This window comes from Mytilus trossulus, chromosome 13, assembly GCF_036588685.1.
Source record: "Mytilus trossulus isolate FHL-02 chromosome 13, PNRI_Mtr1.1.1.hap1, whole genome shotgun sequence".
In the NCBI taxonomy this organism is placed as follows: Eukaryota; Metazoa; Mollusca; class Bivalvia; order Mytilida; family Mytilidae; genus Mytilus; species Mytilus trossulus.
In genome coordinates, this window is record NC_086385.1 from 23,336,398 (window position 1) to 23,359,187 (window position 22,790).

General features: G+C 31.1%; 1 protein-coding gene across 1 annotated transcript in view; it reads right to left on the bottom strand.

The window, feature by feature from the left end:
- LOC134694591 (mesotocin receptor-like) overlaps nt 1-2,860 on the bottom strand; it is a 31,823-nt gene extending 28,963 nt beyond the window's left edge. Inside the window, exon 1 of the mRNA XM_063555617.1 lies at nt 2,624-2,860. The gene's annotated coding sequence lies outside the window, so the exon portion shown is untranslated. The remainder of the gene's footprint in view (nt 1-2,623) is intronic.
- Between the last annotated feature and the right edge of the window lie 19,930 nt (nt 2,861-22,790).

The following is a 22,790-nucleotide window of genomic DNA, read 5'->3' on the forward strand; positions in this document are numbered from 1 at the left end:
ACTAGTTCGTTAGTTTTGATCATATTCAAATCGATGTCGCCTTTAATTGGTGACTCTGAAGTGTGGGTGTTTGACCATTGTCGAAGACCGATAGTTGATTATAATTGTTATAATTAACTTCAACTTCATTTTAACTGTGTTGGGTAGTTTTTTCGTTGTCAATCATGCTACGTATCCTTATTTATATGGTGTCAGTTGTCTAATGCCGTTGGTATATAGTAGGCGATGTTAGAACATAGATAACAATATGTTGAGTTGAAATCCCGTTTAGAAAACAAAAAATAATGTGACCTCTAGAAGGTGAAAATAAATGTGCGTACACATCTATCTTGCAATACTACAAAAACGTCTTATAAGTAAACCACTCGGCTATTGTCTGCTCTGTTGGGTTGTTGTCGCTTTGACACATTCGATATTTCCATTCTCAATTTTACTGGTAGCAAAAATATTGTTTTGTTATTCGGAACATGATAAAAAAAAAAATGATAAGTATACAAAAAAATATATTGCTATTAACATATAGCATCATATAGACTTTAACACTAAATGGAGTCTTTTTAATTGTTGCTGATTTTTTTAAAAACAAATCCTGAACAACGCCTGAAGATTTCTAGAGAATATAGATAATTAAATTTCATTTTATTATGCACCAGATTGTAAGTCTTTTTTTATGCAATCACTATGTTAGCCTGTGCTCAAACCACTGGATAGTTTGAAGTGTCTATCATGGTGAATTGATGATTTCATAGCTGACTACAACATGAGAATATGCTGGGATATGTAAAATATATGCAGGGATAACACTGATCGTACAGCATTGCCACAAAACCGAAAAAAGGACCTGTCGGCTTTTGAGGTGGTTCATAAATGTGTCTCGTTTTCCGTTTTAATATAAATAGACTGTGTAATTTCTCGTTTAATTAATTTCACACAAGTCATTTTGGGGGCCTTTATAAATGGCTGATCGGTGTGAGCAAAGGCTCCGACCTGAAGACCGTCCTGCGACCTGTAATGTTTTACTTTACAAATCATGACTTGAATGGAGAGTTGTCTCATTGTCACTCATATCACATCTTTTTTTTTTGAAAAATTGTCAGTGTTGCTGCTTAATCATGAATTAAAATCATTCTTTTCGAACAAACACTAGTAATGAATTTGCAAATTTGTTCTGAAATTCGGTTTCAATCCAAACAGAAAACATTGGACGAATCAGTAGATGTATAACCAAAAAAGCGTTCCTTTGACAGCTAGAACTTATCGATCCAAATATAATATTCCTTTTTTCATACCCAAAAGAGCACTGAAATCGGAAAATGCTATGATTCCAGCATCTCCATATGTAGGAACTATGTGGAAAATTTATGTGACAAAGCAGCCGTCGTTCTAATTTTTGAACTGAACTACGAACTACAATGTATATATAAAATGACTGCACGTTTTGAAGACAAAGACAAGACCATATATTCAGACCTACTTTATCATGTACATTTTACTCTTTTTTCTAACTAATTATCGTTGATGAATTTTTTAACTGAGTATTTTTGATTTTTTTCTCCTTTTTATTCGTACAAATGAAGTCTTTTATTTTCCTTATCAATTGTTAATAAAAAAAGTTCTAATCGATAAATGTTTAATCGGATTTTTGTTTGTATGCAATATATTTAAAATCCGTTAAAACTACTTTATCGGTTATATAGTTATAAGCATGATATTTGAATGACAATTCGCCGTTTCAGAATTTAAAGAATCATGAATAATATCATTGTTCGTACCCCAAAATGATAATAACGCCACTTCATTGGTAAAATGTCCTTTGTTTGTGACATTTGTTAATCAATCAGGTCGTTTTGATGTACACTTTTAAAAAAAATTACCCAGGATGCGTTATATTCTGAAACGGCGAATAATGTTAATTGTAGAAACATATGTCAATTTGATTGATATAAGAGTATGCATTTATCTGTCAAATGAGCACATATTGGTGAAATTGAAAATCAATTCAAATGAAAAATCAACAACCTTCTAAAAACTTACTCTTATATGTTTGTGTTATCATATTTTCCCTTCGTACATATATTGTCTTGTGTTTTTTTTTAATGTTGTACATTTTACGCATCTGTTAACATCGGTAAATGAAACTTGCAAATCAATCATTTATATATCACAACTTTTTTTGTAACAATTACATATTTTATGAATAAATCGGTATACTATGCTTCTGAAGTATGTCGTGAAAAGGGTTACCGAGTTAAGTTTGAATTTTTGCACAATTGTTAACATGCACTGTGGAAAGTGGGAATTAATTGTTGAAAAGGGAAATTATTTGTTAGAAAAAGGAATTCAAAATATATAACTTCTTGAAATACTTCGGCAAAAACTGTGAAATATAAGAGCACATTTTGAAGAAATAAACTTCTATATTCATGTTGGGTAATTCATGCACCGTCACTTAAGAGTATACTGCGTAAATTTTGTTTGACATTTGGAAAGAAAAAAAGAGAAAAAAATGACTGCATCTTCGTAGGATATCCGATTAAAATATTATAATGACAAATTATCATATAACAATTCATTGATCAAGAAGCAGCACGTTTGCTCCAAATATTTAAACAATAATACTTACCAATTTCCAAAGTATCCAACTATATATGAATGACACAAACTTCTTAGACTATGTCTAGAACATTACGTTTGAAATTGATTTTCGTGGTCATATCTCATTATTACCCACACATTGTTTGTCTATATAAAATCCGTATTGAACACTTTGACAAATTTAAATATGATAATGCAGTCAACATAAAACGTAACACTCCGTTTACATTACATATGTTAACACGACTAAAAAAATCTCAGTATTTTGCAGTCCTTTATTGATATTTTCGAAAGTAAGTGTCGTTATAACATCCATGTAATTAAGTATATACTTCAATAACTGTAATTAATTGAATGTATGTATTCCCTGTCCTCTCTTGTATTTATTTCAGATAATATTGGCCAGTTTAAGTAAGTGTCGTTATGACATTCATGTTATCAAGTATATACTGCAATTACTGGAGTTTATTGACAGTATTTGTTCCTTGTCTTCTCTCGAATAATTTCTGATAATGGCCAGTTTAAGATGGATCTATTTTCCCTCAAACTGAAATAAAATGACATCACTACAATAGCACGTAATTAAACTTTGATGTACACTTCAATTTGCGATCTATACAAAAATGAACGTATTAAGTTATATTTTGAATCGTTAATTGCACGGACAATAGAGAGATTTTTATATAGGGTAATGCATATGAAACACAGTTTTAATTAAATCTCAATACTGTTAAATAAAATACGGAAAAGTAATAAAAAAATTATTTACAGGCTACAAACTTGTGAAAACGTTTTTTAATCAGCATTTAAAAAACGAAAATTTACAAGCTACTTACGATATTCCAACACTGTAATGCATAATTCAAATAGTGATTATATTTTCAGCAATATTAAAGCTTAATGACTCTTAGACTATCATTCATTTGGGATGTTTAATTCATAAGAGCATATGTCTTCATTCAAAATAAATGATGATATATGTGATACTTTATCTCCTGCTGAATCACAAATGTCATGCAACTCATGGGAGATATGCCCTTTACATTTCTCAACAAAATCTCATTTCCAAATCTTCATTTTAATGAATTGAGGAGATTTTTTTGTATATGCAAATTGTCCTTCCAAGATCTTTTAAAGCTTTTGAACTATTTAGTGTTGGAATACTAGTAAATCATTTATTTACGACCTGTTACGTGTTTTACATAATGACACACATCAAATCATCACTTTGTATAGATCCGCTGAACAACACATCATAAACAACAAAATCTTATTAAGTCTGGTGTGACATGTAATTATCAAACACATTATAACAATATGAAGTGTGTTTGCGTCATAAGAACATGAATATCTGTTGTTAGTTTTAGAGTATAAAAGATAACTAGTTCCTGAGAAAGATAAATTGAGCAGTTTAAATCTTCTATTTTGGTTTGCGAATACATAGTGTTATCAACATGTGATTACTGCATTGTTTTGTTTTTGAAATTTTTAGTTTTGAATATGTCTTTGATATATTTTTTTGTTCAAATGAGTAAATGTGTTTGATATAAGGGTATGGAACGCCATCACTGCCTTATAAGAAGAAACTACTATGACATGATGCAAATGTTGCTTACATGATGTGAATTCTCCTTTATATGATGTGAATTCTTCGTTACATAATGTGAATTCGTCTTTACATGATGTGAACTCTTCTTTACATGATGTGAACTCTTCATTACATGATGTGAACTCTTTATTACATGATGTGAATTCTTCATTACATGATGCGAATTCTTCGTTACATGATGTGAATTCTTCTTTACATGATGCGAACTCTTCATTACATGATGTGAATTCTTCATTACATGATGTGAACTCTTTATTACATGATGTGAAAACTTCATTACATTACATGATGTGAAAACTTCATTACATTACATGATGTGAAAACTTCATTACATTATGTGAAAACTTCATAACATAATGTGAAAACTTCATTACATGATGTGAAAACGTCTTTACGTGATGTGGTTGTTTCATTACATGATGCGAAACTTTCCTTATGTGATGTTAAAATAAAAACCCTTATACATGATGCGAATACTTTAGTGTATGATGTGAATATTGCAGTACGTGATGCTAGAACTGCATTACCAGATGTGAACGTCACCTTATAATTATACGTCATGTAAATTGTTTAATGAGACCCTTTAAGGTGGTACCCAACACTTTCACTAAAATTAATTTGGATCGTTTAAACTTCATAAAATTTTGTCAAAATATTTACTTTGACCCTTTAACAAAAATATAAAAATTTTAAAAATTTTGAATCAACCGTTTTCTGAAGAAAAAAAATACACTGGTTATATAGTAGTTTGACAAACTCCATTTTTGATCATTGAGAAGCTTAATATTCGCTTTACAACACAACGTAATTAAAACGTTATGCTGATTTTACAGAGTTATCTCCCTGTAGTGTTAGGTACCACCTTAAGGGTTCAAAACTTGATAGAAGTGTGCTTTGTGTTTTTTTAATATTAGGTTTGGCCGTTTTCGGTATTCTTGTGATCCATAACTCCTTAACCTAAATCTGTGCCCTATATTCACTATAAACGTTTTGTTGTACAGTCCATAGGCTTGTTAAGGATATATAGGATTTAAAGCCATTCAAGGGTTCAAAACTTTATAGAAACGTTCTTGGTGGTGTATTTTTATGGTAGTGTTAATGTAACGTGTAGTTGCCAGTATTGTGTCCCTATTCGACCATCTGATGTCAGATTATGGCTGAACAACAGACAATTAATCAAAAGAAACTATGTTTAGTCACAAATGTACAATAATTGCGGACAAACGAGAGTAAAAACACTTTCTTAAATGAAGTCCAAAAATAGAGTAATTTCAAATGAAAAATGAAAAATAAAGTGTTCCAAGAGTTAGTCTTCAGTAAGGTAAATTGGCTTCGCGTTGTGTTTTATGTAGTAAAATTGCACCAAGAAGAGGTGACCAACTCTTGCGAACTACACCGAAGTGGTGACTATATATAGCTTTAAACTCAAGTGGACTGATACAGTCCGGCGAGTATTTGGAGCACTGTACAAGGCCGACTCCGACTGAAAAACAATTAAAATCCTTATATTGTCATTAAACCGGATAACTTTTACATTAAAGGTACTGAATACAAATTCTAATGCAACAACGTTTGTAACGTTCATTTTGATTGGATAACGTCACTTTCTTACATGGCATCAATTGACAATTGATGCTATGGGACGTACGCGCAAGCGCAGACGGCATATGACAGATTTTAAATACATGTTTTAACGTTGTTTTCTGTCAGTTTCATTAGAATGGTGATAACAATATTGTATTTTAAGCTCCGACGGCATCAATTTGGGATTTGATGGTCGCAAATACCCGTTTACTGTCTCCGCTAACGCGTCGCCAGTAAACTTAATTTGCTACCATCAAATCCCCAATTGATGCCGTCGGAGCTTAAAATACAATACAGTTATCTCCTAATTGAATAAACTAATATTCATAAAACATTACAGAAACATCAAAAGTTAAATATTAAAACAGTTAAATTAACAATCCTTACTTTTATCTCACTATGGAGTTTAAATAAATGTCTTAAAATAAACATTTAATCAACAGATAATTAATCTATCCAAAAGTAAGGGGAATTAACTAGGCACATTTATTACACTATTATAAGGTTTATATTTTAGGAAACATCAGTATTATATACTAAACGTTTATGAGTCACTTACCAACGAAGTTGAAGGGGACTTTCGGTTTGCAATTTGTCTGTCGGTCAGAATGTCCGTCCGGAAAATTAGCTTTCTGCATATTTTAGTTTTAAACATATTTATTTATAGTGGATTCGGTAACACGTTTTGCAACTTATATAAATCCCTTTCCACTTTGCTAATGCGAGTGCTGCCTTGTAGCGGCATTAGCCTACTCGTTTTCGAAATCTACAAGGATGTCTTTTACGTGCAAGAGATATGACAGTGCTGTTGGCCATGCTTGATGAAATTGATTTGATATTTAGTATATAATATAACCATGAAAAGTTACAGATCAAGTCCTTATTTTGTTACGGTTTGAGGATTTTTAGCAGAGTTATGGCCCTTGGACTTAGAAAATTCACTCAGATAATTGGTTTCCACATTTTGACTTAAAATTTGACATTAAGATTATTTGTAAAACCATGACAAGTTACAGATCAAGTGCGATTTGTGTTTGCAAAGTTATGGTCCTCGAACTTAGAAAAATAATGCAAGAATTTTCCACTATTTTTTTGTCATTAAGGTGATACCAAACACTTTCACTAAAATTAATTTGGCTCGTTTAATTTTTATAAAATTTCGTCAAAGTATTAACTTTGACTCTTTAACAAAAATATAAAAATTTCAAAAATTTTGAACCAACCGTTTTGTCAGAAAAATTACACTGGTTATAAAGCAGTTTGACAAACACCAATTTTGATCACTAAAAAACTTAAAATTCCATTTACAACACAACGTAATTAAAACGTTTAGATGACTTTACGGATTTAGATTTGAAATTTTGTTTAAGAAATAATTCATGGAAGCCATAGATTTGTTGGAAATTAACACATGGCCTGGGCCGTGATATTCGAATTTTATCCTGAGCGTTAGCGAGGGATAAAATTAACGAATATCACGGCCCAGGCCATGTGTAAATTTACAACAAATCTATGGCTTCCATGAATTATTTCGATTCTAATAGGACAAATAAGTTCATTCAAATACTGAAGCGAGAATGGGTATGCCGTGTGTGTAGCTGTTCTTGTTTACTCCTGGTTAGAAAGAGCTCAAATAATCACATAAATCTTTAGCTTGCATTGATTATTTCGTAAATTACCGATAGAAAAAGATATGTTTAATGCTCACACCCAAAATTTGCATCTTTTAATTTACATGTTTTCTCGTATGCTACCATCAAAACCAAAATTGTTTTATACTGTAACTTAATTAGTATATTGATAGCTCTTAAAATCGTAACATAAATATCAAGATAATTTTCATCCCTTAATGAACCTCTGATTTTATAAAGAAAGCGTTCCATGATGAAATTGACATTGCACAAAAGAAAGCTGTGTTACTATATTTAGGAAATAAACACAACTAGTTGTAGTATATTATTTCTTTTTATTATGCACCCGAATAAGAATAAAAATTATTTTGTCTTTTGTTTTATTTCAATTTTTGATACAATAAAATCTGCAATGTTTTTGCAAATAAGTTCAAATACATGTGGATTTACATGGGAGGTATATTGTAACATCCATTATTTTGAATATTTCTGAGTCTGCGCTAAGTATAGATATATCGGGAATTTTCACACGGTGTTGTTCACAAAGCAAAAGAAGCACGTCATATTATAATTAAGAAATAATTCATGGGGGCTTGAATATATCGTTATTTTACCACGGGTTGGCCCTTTATGACAAATATTTTACCCTGAGCGATAGCGAGGGGTAAAATATCGGCATAAAGGGACAACCCGTGGTAAAATCTAGATATATTCAAGCCCCCATGAATTATTTCGATTCTAATAGGACAAATACGGCAATTGTTTTGAATCGAAGCGCTCTAGGTGGAGGCCATTATTTGCCGTTCTCATAAATTAACGCACTTTTAGATTGGCGTAAAAGAACGGAGCAAACAGAAAAAGTGACATGCTGAAACTATTCACAAAACTTATTTAGATAGATTTGGGTGAATTTTAATGATAATTATCTTATATGTCTTCTATGTATAAAAAAATGGGCTTATACCACATTTTAGCATCGTTTGTTGACGTTTCCTTGTTGTGATGATTTTCGGTATCAGAAGCGTGTATTTTCCCGTAATATGCTTAAATTATAACGTCATTATTCTATGACGTCGGGTACTTCGTTCATAAAAAAAAACATATGACGTGGGAGTACGATCGGAACAGCCAATGCAATATATTCATATTTTACCACGGGTGTGTACTCAATGCGTTTGAAGGACGTCATGTTAGAATTATAGTTTTACCATTACCAGTTACAGATCAAGTTTCAATTTAGTTTTGATTTGATGATTTGAAAATTCATATGATCCTTAGACTTAGAAAAATCACACAATGTTCTGCACATGTTTTAGTCATGCTTGTCTAACTACCGTTATATTGATTTGATATTTGATATCTACTTTTAACATTACAATTTGCACATCAATTCTAAATTTTCTGTTTGAGAATAATGAATATTAACTGGTAGGGAACTATGTATTGTCATGCAATACTTTCAGAATGATGGATACTACCAATACTGGTCTCTGTCCACACTTTTTATGTTTGTGTATCATTTCTTAGCCATTTTTTATGGATATTTTTTGAAGTTTAAATAAATTAATAGATCAATTAATTTGAAAGTGAGATATGTAACAAAGTAACGTAGGTGAGACAATTGTACATGTACCGTAGAGCTTCTGGATATACATGATATAGGAGAAGTATTTTCGAATATTTTTTGGAAGGGGTTTGCCAACTATTGCCTCTAAAAAAAATGAATTATGTTCCTATATTTATATAAATATATATATATAAAAAAATGACTTATACTTAAAAAGAAAATTTTAAATATGACACCGGCACGGCCATGCTTATATATATATATGCTCTAAATGTATAGCATCACTCATAATTTACAGATATTTTATATTCAGCTCACTTTGAATGCATTTAAAGATGTACTTAGTTGAAATTTAAAAAAAATCCAGAAATTAAAATTGATACTATAAGTCGAAATCAGCTAAGGAACAAAACAAGCTAAAAAAAATATTGATAGGTCATGGAGCTCCTTTTTGAGATGTTTTAGTTTTAAAAAATGGCGAGAAAAGGCTGACTTGGACTTTTACCTTGCATTTGCATTGGTATTAATGGATCTCCAAATTAGCTATTGCAGATTTTTATGAAAATAAAAATTAGTTTTATGGGGCAAAATATTTTACCCTATAGCTTTGGAAAAAATCCAAGGAGTCTGAATAATAATAATAATAATAATAACGTCCGAGAGGTCCCGTGTTCTTATAAAGATGTTTTGACATAATGAAGAGTTCACATAACGTCATATGTGTTTCTTACCTCGTAATACCCATTTGACATTACGATGTATATATTTTGGCATAATGTAATAGAAATACAACATAAAGACTTTTTAAAATAACGTAAAGAAATTTTCGCATCATGTAACAAAACTTTCAGATTAGGTAATGAAACATCTACATCACGTAATGAAGTTTTCACATCACGTAAAGAGGGAAACCACACCATGTAATGAAGTTTTCACATCATGTAATGAAGTTTTCACATCATGTAATGAAGTTTTCACATCATGTACAGAAGTTTTTACATCATGTAAAGAAAAATTCACATCATGTAAAGAAGAATTCACATCATGTAAAGAAGAATTCACATCATGTAATGAAGAATTCACATCATTTAAAGAAGAATTCACAACATGTAATGAAGAATTCACATCATGTAAAGAAGAATTCACATCATGTAAGCAACATTTGCATTATGTCATAGTATTTTCTTATTATAAGGCAGTGATGGCGTTCCATATAAGGGTTTGTTGTTTACATTCGTTTTGTGGTTTTGATCTTGAAAATAATTGGTATTGAGGTGTGTGTTTATCTTGTGTGTGTGTTTATCTTGTGTGTGTGTTTATCTTGTGTGTGTCTATCTTGTGTGTGTGTTATTCTTATGTGTGTATTTATCTCGTGTGTGTTCTTTAGTTATTTCTTTTTTTACAATAATTTTTGATATGTATTTTGCACGAAGGGATTTGGTAATTAAAAAATCAATTATATCATTTAGCAGTTTATTTTCCACGTATCGTCACCATGATGAACGTGCCTTCAACAATTTAAAATATGTTTGGCTTTTTTTTTATTTTAAGTAATATTACACGAATACATGAAGGTACCAGTCTTGTATTACAACTCCAATTTCCGGTGCATGTCAAAACATGGAGGGAAACAAAATAGTGCATTTTTTTCTGATTTTTTTTCTGAACTCAATTGTTTCTGTTTGATTATAGGTTTATGCTGAATTGAAACATATATATAGACTTTAAAAAAAATCTTGCATCTTTTGGGGATATCAATCCAGGAAAGTGGAAGGATATCATGTTTACTGGAAGTGGTGCGGCCTAGTAAAAATAGCAAACAGAAAGTAGAAAAAAAATGTTTTGACTTCAGGATTGCGTAACTTTTTATTCTTCGTGGCAAGACCCCCTTTTTTTTCGATTAAATCACAATTTCACATTAGTACATATATGATATGAACATGAAATTTTTTTTCTATGTCGCATTTTTTATTTTTTTATTTTCAAAGATCAGCTGTTTAGCATGTAAGCCTATGGAGCAGTCAATTACAAGACTGCAACCTGCATAGGGTAATTTTTTCATATGTTCACTGCAAGGAAGTAGCTCATGTGGACTTATGTGTGCCCAGAATGATAAAACATCATGATTTAAGAACTTTATAAGAGAAAAAAATTATGGGGTATCAAGTTACACTGAAAAAACTGAAATTATGTAATAATTATGCATTTTCATACTAGACACCATTCTAAAGTATTAATAGATATAAAGCACAACAGTTTGAGGCAAGTTGAGATTCTGATGGTATTACATACATGATTTTCAATTAAAAAGAACATAGAAAGATTTTTTTCTCAATGAAATCTTCTTCTTATGATGCAATTTTTAGTTGCACAGTTTTATTGAAAATAAGAGCAAAGTTGAAGAGACAGCTACATACAAAAGTACAATTTTTTTCTTAAGGGTTATTATTTTCATGGCTCAATTGTTGACATTTAGGTAGAATATGTATAAAATGAACTTTTGGTGAAAAGATTTTCACAAAATGTTCATTTTTCATGAGTCTATACTTCTTTTCCTGTCTGCGGCACTGCATGGTTAATTGAAATTTCCATATTTGGGTTAAAAATTTGTTTAAAAAGTAGAATTTTTCTAAAACTATCCATCATGACATGGATTTTTGTGATTAGGTGTGACAAGTAATCAATATTCTTACCAAAAACACCAACTTGAGTATTCATTTTGTTTTTTCTGGAATTTTATTTCAAATTTTATATGCATTGGTGGGTCAAGTGCGGTCTAAAAACCATGATATAGTAGGCATGTATAAAGACCAGTATAGTCAAACAAGAGAAAGGTATGGTCTTTCTTGTGTCCAGATAGTTGTATTGTAGCAAATTCTTCAATATGAAAAAGTTTTGGGTAGTTTTTCAATTTTGACTTAAACAAGAGGCCCACTTGGGTAGATTTCATTGAAAAAAGGGGGAGGGGTAAACTATTGAATGTGGTTCATTTAAACAGGAGGAAAAAAATATAAATAATAGATCAGAATACTCTTCTAGCTCCACAGTATCCAAATAATAGAAAAAACATTCATGAAGATAGACTAGAATGAGATTTACAGATCATTTAGTAGACATGACTTATTTCCAAATTTTGCATGTTTTCAGAAAGGGGTACTGCTTTAATAGTGGGGTTATTTTTATTAATACAGCCAAACAGTTCTAATAATGGCATTTCTTATGTTCAAATATGGCTACTTAATGAAACTAAGTAAATGAATTATTTTTTTAAGACTTTTCATAAATGTTATAGGTACCAGTCTTGTATTACAACTCCAATTTCCGGTGCATGTCAAAACATGGAGGGAAACAAAATAGTGCATTTTTTTCTGATTTTTTTTCTGAACTCAATTGTTTCTGTTTGATTATAGGTTTATGCTGAATTGAAACATATATATAGACTTTAAAAAAAATCTTGCATCTTTTGGGGATATCAATCCAGGAAAGTGGAAGGATATCATGTTTACTGGAAGTGGTGCGGCCTAGTAAAAATAGCAAACAGAAAGTAGAAAAAAAATGTTTTGACTTCAGGATTGCGTAACTTTTTATTCTTCGTGGCAAGACCCCCTTTTTTTTCGATTAAATCACAATTTCACATTAGTACATATATGATATGAACATGAAATTTTTTTTCTATGTCGCATTTTTTATTTTTTTATTTTCAAAGATCAGCTGTTTAGCATGTAAGCCTATGGAGCAGTCAATTACAAGACTGCAACCTGAACAGTCAAAACATAAATTGTAGCAATTATAAAAGCATACATGTCCCAAGTCAGGAGTATCGGCCTTTATTAGTCTTGTATAATTTTAATTTCAGTTTCTTGTGTGTAATTTGGAAATAAGTATGGCGTTCATTATCACTGAACTAGTATACTTTTGTTTAGGGGCCAGCTGAAGGACGCCTCCGGGTGCAGGAATTTCTCGCTACATTGAAGACCTGTTGGTGACCTTCTGCTGGTTTTTTTTTTCTATGGTCGAGTTGATGTATCTTTGACACATTACCCATTTCCATTCTGAATTTTATGACATAAGATAATGGTATTTATTCAAACCGACAATGGATAATTCTAAAATAACCTAATTCAATTTACAATGAGTGGTAAATACTGTTAACTAATTGCTATATATTTTTCTTTAAAAAAATTATCTAAAAAAATCCTTATTTAAGAAGATATTTTATTTATTTACTAATAACTACTCTATTTGTATATTTTTGTTGAAATAAGATAACAAAGAAGCTACAGTCTATGCGCACATTTATTTTCCCACTTAAGTATAGGCAGGCAGAGAGATATGCCTAGCATTAAGCAACTACTATTAAAAAGAAGCGGTATGATTGCAAATGAATACAGAAACTAACAAGTTATGTTCATTGTATGGGCTTCAGCAATGAGAAAAGCCAATTTATAGAATAGTTTGCAATAAAAGGCCCCCAAATGAGAAATGGAATACAGTTCAAACGAGAAAATTAACGGCTTAATGCATTTGTTTGATCGAAATATTGACATTATACAACAGCTTTTGTTTGGACCATAGATATAGGAAGACGTGGTGTGAGTGCCAATGATGTACATATATGATCTTTCAATTTTTGTTACATATCATTGACTCTCATAAGTCTCATTAGTTATTTTAAAAGCAACATAATACTTAGTTAGAAGGACACACGAAAGAAAGATATTCAGTGTTTTAACGACATGTAAAGGGGTTCGAAATTTAATAAAAATGGTGAAACAAGCAAGACAGTAAGACAGAATTGTAATAACCAGTAAAATATCAGTGTATTAATACGTTTAATGTGATTGCCGATGGGCAAATGTAAGAAAAAGAGGAAGGAGACGAACTTATAGATATAGGATGATGTGGTATGAGTGAAAATGAGACAACTATCTATCAAGTCACAATTTGCAAAAGTTAACCTTTATAGATTAAAGTACGATCGTCAACATGGAGCCTGGGCTCACATCGAACCGCGAACTAGAGGGCCTCTTTAATGACTAGTATTAAACCTTTCAAACGGAAATACCAACAGTCTAATATATATTTAAAAATAACGAGGCATGAGAAACACGTATGAACCACATCAAGCTGTAAGCAATTGCCGCCGGTTTAAACTTTCTTATAGACAATACGCAAGTCTGGGGTATATATTAAATGCTTATTCTAGTATCTATGATGAGTTTATCTGTTTGCATAAAATTTCCTTTCACAATTACTGGAATTTCCATTTGCACATTTCCAGCTTTAACGTAGTATTTTCCAGAATCCATAATGGTTGTTTTCTTAATTGTTAACATATGCTGGTTTTGTTTGTGTTTATCAACATATTCTCACACTTATGTACTTGTTCGTTCTCTTTGTACCATTAGACTACAAATGTTATCAGTATATACTGAACACATCAGTTCAAGTTTGTTACCTTCGAAACAATTTTGTGGATCAATCTTTGAGGTAAACATAGCTGTGGAAAACCAAACAATTATTTTAAATGTAACAATGTTTTATTTTTTATAATATGATAAATAATAAACTTGTCACCTGAGCAACACCAGTGGTATTTTTTATGTACGTCAACATTCACCCTTTTTTTTTAGAAAAATAGTGTAAAATCACAGCATAGAAAAACATTCTAGAAAAGTCCGCAAAATGAAATATGTTGACAGTTTGAGAAGCAGCATATACTTTTGACTGTGTTAAATGTTCAATTGATTTATAGCAAGACGGTCTATGTCGTTTATATCACAGCTTTTAACATGCATTTCGTCAAGACTGTAAATAAGAAGATAGTTTGTAAATTCAACGTTGATATTACTCTAACCAACTTACAAAATCTCACCTAAGCAATTTGAAATAATAAATTATTATTCGAAAACATTTTTAAACTAACGGAAAATGTGAGAAAAAGTAGAATAATCTAATTTGGACAATGTCAATGATTGATTTAAGTCAACAAGTATTCCAGTTTTTGTCATTGGAGAAAAAAAACAATAATAAAGCCTTCCCTTTTGATCACACCATTGTATAAATGTTGATTTGCGAAGAACAAAAACTTATATCAAAGGTCACTGTTCGTAAATACGTTACCTTATATGAACGAATCTCGTCTCGAGAGAGTATCATACAGATGTGCAGAGAATAAGATTATACATTACGTAGGATCGAAAGACAGTCTGAACTTTCTGTACTGATGGAGACAAAACCCAATAACATTGGTAACTACTTACAAGATTATATCATCCATTTCAGCTGTCACTTTTCTAAAAAGACAATCTCCTATCATGGCTGTAAACTGATGTTAATTATATTGAACATGTCATTCTGGTGTTGATAGCGTTGCCTTCAGAAAAAAAGCATAACATTTATAACTTCAATTGCAATAAGATTCATATATTTTATAGAAATTGTTATCTTGAAATGTATCATAATAAAACTTAAAGTCGATTTTTGACTTTATTGGAAAGATAAAATACAGTAATTATGTAAATGCACTCTTTTATTTCTCAAAATGCAAACCTATAATGACCATGCAAGACAATAATTAAACAAAATATTTTCCTTGTGACACTCACAATTTCACTTGCTAAAAAATGTTTTCAATTTAAGAAACAATCGCTCTTAAGTCAATCACCGATTTTATATAGTTAGCAATGTTATCCTATTAAAAAAATGAAAATTGTGAATTTCTGCGTGATGACGTCTGTCATTAGAAGGTAAAAGTACATTTCGCTGAAGGGGATCTTGCAGTGTAATAGCAATAGCTAAATCTGAATGCCGTAAAGTTTCCCTGTTCTTCCTTAACTCAGTTTTAATGACTGTTTACCTCATATAACTGATTTTTTATGCGTTAATTGTAAATGAAAAATAGAGTATACAGAGTTCATCTTTCATTATAACAAACAACAGATTGCAGAGTTTAAGGTGTAATACCCTTGCTAAACTTATTATATATATATCTATATTCATATACTTTAGTCAATTTATGTCAATGAAGTGCTGAAGTTTATATCAAAATTAATACTATCTATAATACTAAAAAGACGAGGTCCAATTTGTCAGCCGTCATCACGTAAAATCGACGAATCAAAGAATTCAACTTTATATACAACTAATATAGTACAAAGGTGTAGATTAAAAATTACATCACTCCAGGTCCTTTTGTTTTCCACGTAATTAATATTGCCAAAAATTAAGAAGTTCCGGGTCGAATCCGATACCGATACCAATAGTATATTCACCTGTTACCTATTACCTTATCTGTACGTTCCGTATCTGACAGGCGCACCACCAAACGGTGTATTCAGGATTAATATGCTATATACACGGGTCATAATCACAGGGTCAAATTGTTACCTATTGTAGTATTTTTGCCAGTAAGACTTTCTAAGAGGTTAACAATACGAATACTAAAAATCTGGACTAGAAATAAGGCGTATAGGTACAGTTTTCAATTTGTCAGCGGATATGACGTTTAACAGCGAATCAAAGAATTCAACTTAATTTATAACTAATATAGGACTAATCTGTTGATTAAAAAATACCCCATTCCAGGACCTTTTGTCACGTTTCCAAATAATCAATATTACCAATAATTGATAAGTTCCAGTTCGACGGGTTCAAACTGAAAGATTTGAAAGAACTGTGTATCTTAAAATCGGCATGACTTTATCAAATGACAATACTAATACTAAAATAAGGCTTGCGCATAGTTATATACTTTAATTCAGTCACGGACCCGCGATATCACGGGTGTGCTCTTGTACAATTTTAAAATTATATAAAGTAACATCACAAAAATACTGAACTCTGAGGACATTACAAACGTAAAATCCCTAGATTCAAGAGACAAAATCAAAAGATACAACATATCAAGAGAAGGGACAACATCCGTCATATTCCTACCTTGTTTCAGGCATTTTTAAATGTAGATTGAACCTGAATTTTTAGCGCTGAACATCTCACTTGTATGACAGTCTTATCAAGTTCCATTACAAAACAGGCATATTGAAAAAAAAAGTCAAAATATGGGTACAGCAGATATCGCTGTGTTACAATTTTGAAAGAAACAATAAAAAGCCACAAAAGCATCTATCAAATCAAAAACACATTCATTGCTTCGCGTTAGAACATTTATACGCTTAAGGAAGAAAGATTGTCATTCAATGTTTATTCAAAACAATTTTACAATTTAACAAGGGCAATGTTGGCATACAGGGTTAAAAAATCAAAAGTATGTTAGAATTAATTTAAAAAAAAGACCGAGATTTAAAATTGTTCAGAGGTTCTTTATTAGAATCCACAAATGGTTAATACCAATACGCAATTAAAATAATTTTGTCGTTTGTCGTATTTTCTAATTTATAATAGAACTATAACATTATGACATATAATAGAACAATAACATTATGACGGTATCTTTTAAACTATAGAGTCACAAAAGAAGCACAAAAAGTCGCAAATACAAAACAAACCAGCAAGAAATGAAATATATTACAAACAAATTGACGGGATGTATAACTTTTGTATGACTTTTTGTGTAGCAAATGAAATCAAACAGTGAATACACCTGTTTTATCGTCATTTTGTAAGGATTGAAGATATCGGTTCTTTTTGCAACCTTAACTTGTTTTTTCAAATATTGCTCGAAATAAATCATGATAATGAATAAAATTTTCTCGATACGAACTGAGAAATTCACGTTTTACTCAGAAACAAGCTTGAAGATGCACAGGTATGTTTTGGTTTTTAAATTTTAACGTTGTACAATTGATACTTATTGACGTCAAGGGTTTAGTTTTTAGTTTTTAATTCTAAAGTTTTCATTTTTTGTAATAAAAAAATAGTTTTTTCGACAAAATTGTTTGTTATCTTACTGTTTGCTACGACTTATCGCCGCTTCAAACCATTTGAGTTCTTATATAAGAGATGTCTCACCTAAGATATTTAAGATAAGCGCTTTCGCAGGATAAATCTGATCAATTCTGACTAAAGACTCTGTATGAGAGTTAATTTTCTATCTGTTTATGAGATAATGGATGTACAAGTGTATTTTGAATCGTGATTGACAACGTTAAATTCTATGTCAAGGTCAAAGATATTTTTAAGATTATAGATTTTAATCTTAATGATAACTTCACTTACTGAAATATACAAATGTCCTAGATTTGTGTATAAATTTGGTTTGAAAACAAATTACTGTGATATGTGAAAAAAAACATATCTTTTGGGAGTCAGCATACATTTTACTTGCATATCAAACTTTCAAACCGGTTGTAGCAAACAATTTCCATTAAGTCAAACAAAAGTGCATACATGATGAAATTTTTATTTTCTTCTAGTAATAGTGAAAGAACGTACCCTTCTAACGCACCTTAGATCGCCCTATGCTTTCTTAGCTTTCCTTTGTTTTCCAAGATGAATTTTGTGTAATTGTACTGGTGTTTGTCTGTTTTTCTTTAAAGGACATGTCGTTCTGTTTTCTAATTATTACTTTTTTTGGCTATCTTTCTCTTCAACTTTCGTGTTAATATCTTTCTCTTCACTTTCTCTTCAACTTTCGTGTTAATATCTTTCTCTTCAACTTTTGTATTAATTTTATCTATTTTTCATTGATCATTCTGATCGTTATGATTTTACATTTTAGCTTAATTTTCAAACTTGAACCTTTGTTGTTCGATCAACCCCACCCTCCCCCCTCCCCCCTTTGAATTTGAAAGACGCTCTATACGTCTGAGATTAACAGGTTTTCAATAGTACTTTGGTTTGCTTAATATTTAAATGATATTGATAATTAAGCATCAATACCGTGGCCTGAAATAGTTTCTTCAATGAAATTGAATAATATGTAAAATTGGTGTCAATTACTGATCAGTATTGGATTGTACTATTCTTTTGTCAATGCACTTTGACTGAAGGCAAATTAGGTTACTGCCTACACAAGATAAAAATAGAAATCATATCTTAACGAGAAGCCATGATTGTTATATTTGTTTTTATTTTGTGTTCGAACTATATACGCTCTTATTCCTAACCATGAATCAAAAGGTAGATGTTTGTTATATTTTTCATTCAATTTGACCGATCCCTTTAAATCTTTGTCAACCTTTAATAACTCGACATACGATATTATTCCTATTCACCGTAGAAGTACAGTATTTGTAATTCGCTACTCCATTTGCTACAAGGTCAGCGTCTTAAGATGGAATCTTACGATTTTACTACTTATTATTTTTGTGAATTCGAGAAAGAAATCATGAAGATGTTACTGAAAAGCACATGCTTTGTATTCATAATTCAGAAATGGTTTTTAAAAATTTGCATTTTCTGGAATGGATAAATTGCCAAATCTTTTTTCATACTGCCTCATTTTCAACACTCAACAGGTAAGCAGACATGGTTGTGTGTCTAGTATTAACAAACATAATCCATGCAAGAGAGGTATGTTTTTTTACATGCATAAGGCCGTTAGTTTTCTCGCTTGAATTGTTTTACATTATCTTATCGGGGCCTTTTATAGCTGATTATATGGGGTATGGGCTTTGCTCATTGTTGAAGGCCGTACTGTGACCTATAATTGTTAATGTTTGTGTCATTTTGGTCATTTGTGGATAGTTGTCTCATTGACAATCATACCACATCTTCTTTTTTATATTATACATATTTCATGTTATAAATTTCCCTGTAAGTTGCGTTTAACGTCAACTCCTGAATGGTTATTTGTTATTTTTTAGCCAACAAATGTGTATTAATCCCCATAAATATCCAAAAAAATAAGAAGTAATTTTTAGGTAAATAAGCAATGCTTTTCACCAATAGAATTTCTTTTGCTTTTATTATATATTTTTGTTTTTTAATAGTATTTATTTTTGATGACAAAACAGTATTGGATCAAGTATTTAAAAAAAGAGGACTGACCTTACGGTTATATGAATTATTATGTTGTGCTAATGGGGTTTCAATATCGTCTGATATGAATATTACTTACAGCATTCCTTGAGGAAATCCATTTCCCGAAAATAACTCTGCTCTAATGAAAAACATACGATTCATCTGTCAACCTAGCGGATATCATCTTGACAAGACGAACACATATTACTTACTTACTATGTTTTCTTCCTTCTTTATAATTAACAGATATGACAAATAGCTTGTGTAAATCATAACTGTACGTAAGTAAACTTAGCATAGATACCAGGATTGATTTTTTTGTATTTTCGTCTGACGACTTTTCCGTCTACAAAAGACTCATCAATGACGCTCGAATCCAAAATAAATAAAAGGTCAACAAAATTACGAAATTGAAGAGCATTGAGTAATGCGTTTGCTTATATGACATTGACTGCTTACGTAACCTTGGAAATAGTATACACTGGCGAATGAGAACACCGTTTTGTGATTTTAATAAGACTTGCGCCCAGTGTACTGTGTGCCGATTTTGTACATTTCTACAATGTTTACGCAATGCACAAATAGAAATATGCAAACCTTTTACAAATAGAGAGACATCTTTTAAAACACTGTTCAAAATAACAAGAAAGCCTTGGTTTCCTCTCATAATTCCTGAAATGCATTACCTTTAATTAAAAGTGTTATTTACCTCATCATATCTATCATTTGTTTCAAGTAATCATCGTTATATGTAACTAAATCAAATGTTTGCATTTATTATCACTAATCTAAATGAAACAAAGCACACATGCCTTTAAAAAGAGAGGCGAAAGTTAACAGATGTACATTCAAACTAATAGATAGAAGATACACTGACAACGTCACGTGTAAGAAGAGCAAGGAAGCTCAACAAACAAACACATAATCTCAACACAACATATACAGCAAAGTTACAAGGCCCTTTTTTTAGAATGCCAGACGCCAGTTTTGTCTATATCATATTCATTATATATAAGTACGTCTGAGTCAGTGACAACTCTACAACAGATTTATCCATCGGATCCCTATCAATGATGATGATACATGGCTATGTACATTATGTATATACAACTCGTCTAAACATCAACCCAACAATGTTAGATCTGTAAATTTGCTTTCGCAAATTTTTTGTTCTTCCCTCGCCGTGATTCGAACCTATGCTACTGTGATATCGTGACACCAAATCGCCTGCGCTGCAGCTATCCCATTAGACCACACGACCACCTGGGCTCTACAATAATAAAGCTTTTGGTAGCTCTGTGTTACCTTTTCTCGTCAGTTTCAATCTCGCGTCGTACTACAGTACATGATATAATAACATCTCCATGCCAAATAACTGCAAGGTATGGGTAGCAAGATAACCAGGTTCAACCCACCATTTTTTCTCTAAATATCCTTTACCAAATCAGAAAAGGGCATTTGTTATCAAATAATTCGGATGTGTGTTGCATTGGCGTTTGTTTTTGTTGCACTTCAGTGTTTCTGTTGTTCCTTTGTTTTCCTTTTATAGTTGATGTCTTTCCCAGGGTTTTAGCTTGTAATCCGGATTTGTTGTCTCAAAATCAATTGATGCTTTTTAACAGCGGGATACTACAAATGCTATCCATTTGGTACTGTACATGTCATTCTACAAAATTAATGAATACGCAACATGTTACCATAATTGTTATCACTGCACTAGTTAATCGTCATCGTCCAATAAATGATAGGGTTAACATACTTATATAATAATAAGTTTGGTGAAGAATAGAACATAAAACATGGACGTTTATAGATGTTTACGTTATTTTGATGTACCAACGATTCCTCTGATAATTAAGTTTCTTTGTAAAAGAAAAGTACTTAGACGTAATTTTAATGAAAAACAAAAAAAGACACAAAAAGCACTGATCATTCAATACATTTCAGAAATGTCACGTAGTTCATGTTCTTGACAAGATATTTCCCGTGTCAAGTTTCTTCTTTATCAACTTTCTATACTTATTCGTATACTACAATTTAATTAAGAGAACTTACAATGCTAAATCTACCAACTTAACCCAGACACATAGACGTATCGGATGTAGCTTTTGTAATATGTTAGTTTAAAAAATAAATAATTGGTACATAAACTATACTGCTTTGCTTAGCTCAGGCATACTTGTCACAGTTAACATAACTAAAGTCGTATCTATTTACGTAAATTATTCCACTGTTTTATATCGGTGCTTGTAAGTAAGATATGTTCAGTTTCTCCGACCTTTCATTTGTTTTATTCAGTTAAAAGATGCTTCTTTGTAGTTTGGGTTTCATAAACTGAGATCATCTGTGTTCTATCACTTACTACGTAATTTGGTTTGAAACATTTTATTAAGTATTAGATTGACTAAACCAGCGTGTTTGGGTGATTGTCGGTCAATGAATAATAAACTCCATGTTTAGTATTGTGCTTTCAAAATGTAATAGCACGTACGACCTCATTCCAGAATAGTAATCATTATTGTGATAAATAGTACTATGGAGACTACCTGCATCATGAACATGATGAAAATAAATTAGCTCATTGAGGTTTATAAGTGTTGTTGTAATTGATGTTTGCATTGCATGGTCCTTTGATAATTCTGTTTCCTGTTATCAACTAATTACTTCACAGTTCTTGATTAAATAATACAGCAATGACCTAATAATATAAAACCTAAGTAATTGTAGACCTTGGTGTATTCCTATAAAGAACAATGAAGAATATGTTTATTCAAATAAAGGGAAAAACAAACATGAAGCTGTTTCAAAATCGAAGCTTGCTTGGAGAATGTAATTGGTAATAATGAAAATAAAATAATGTAGGATTATTGCAAAGGAGATA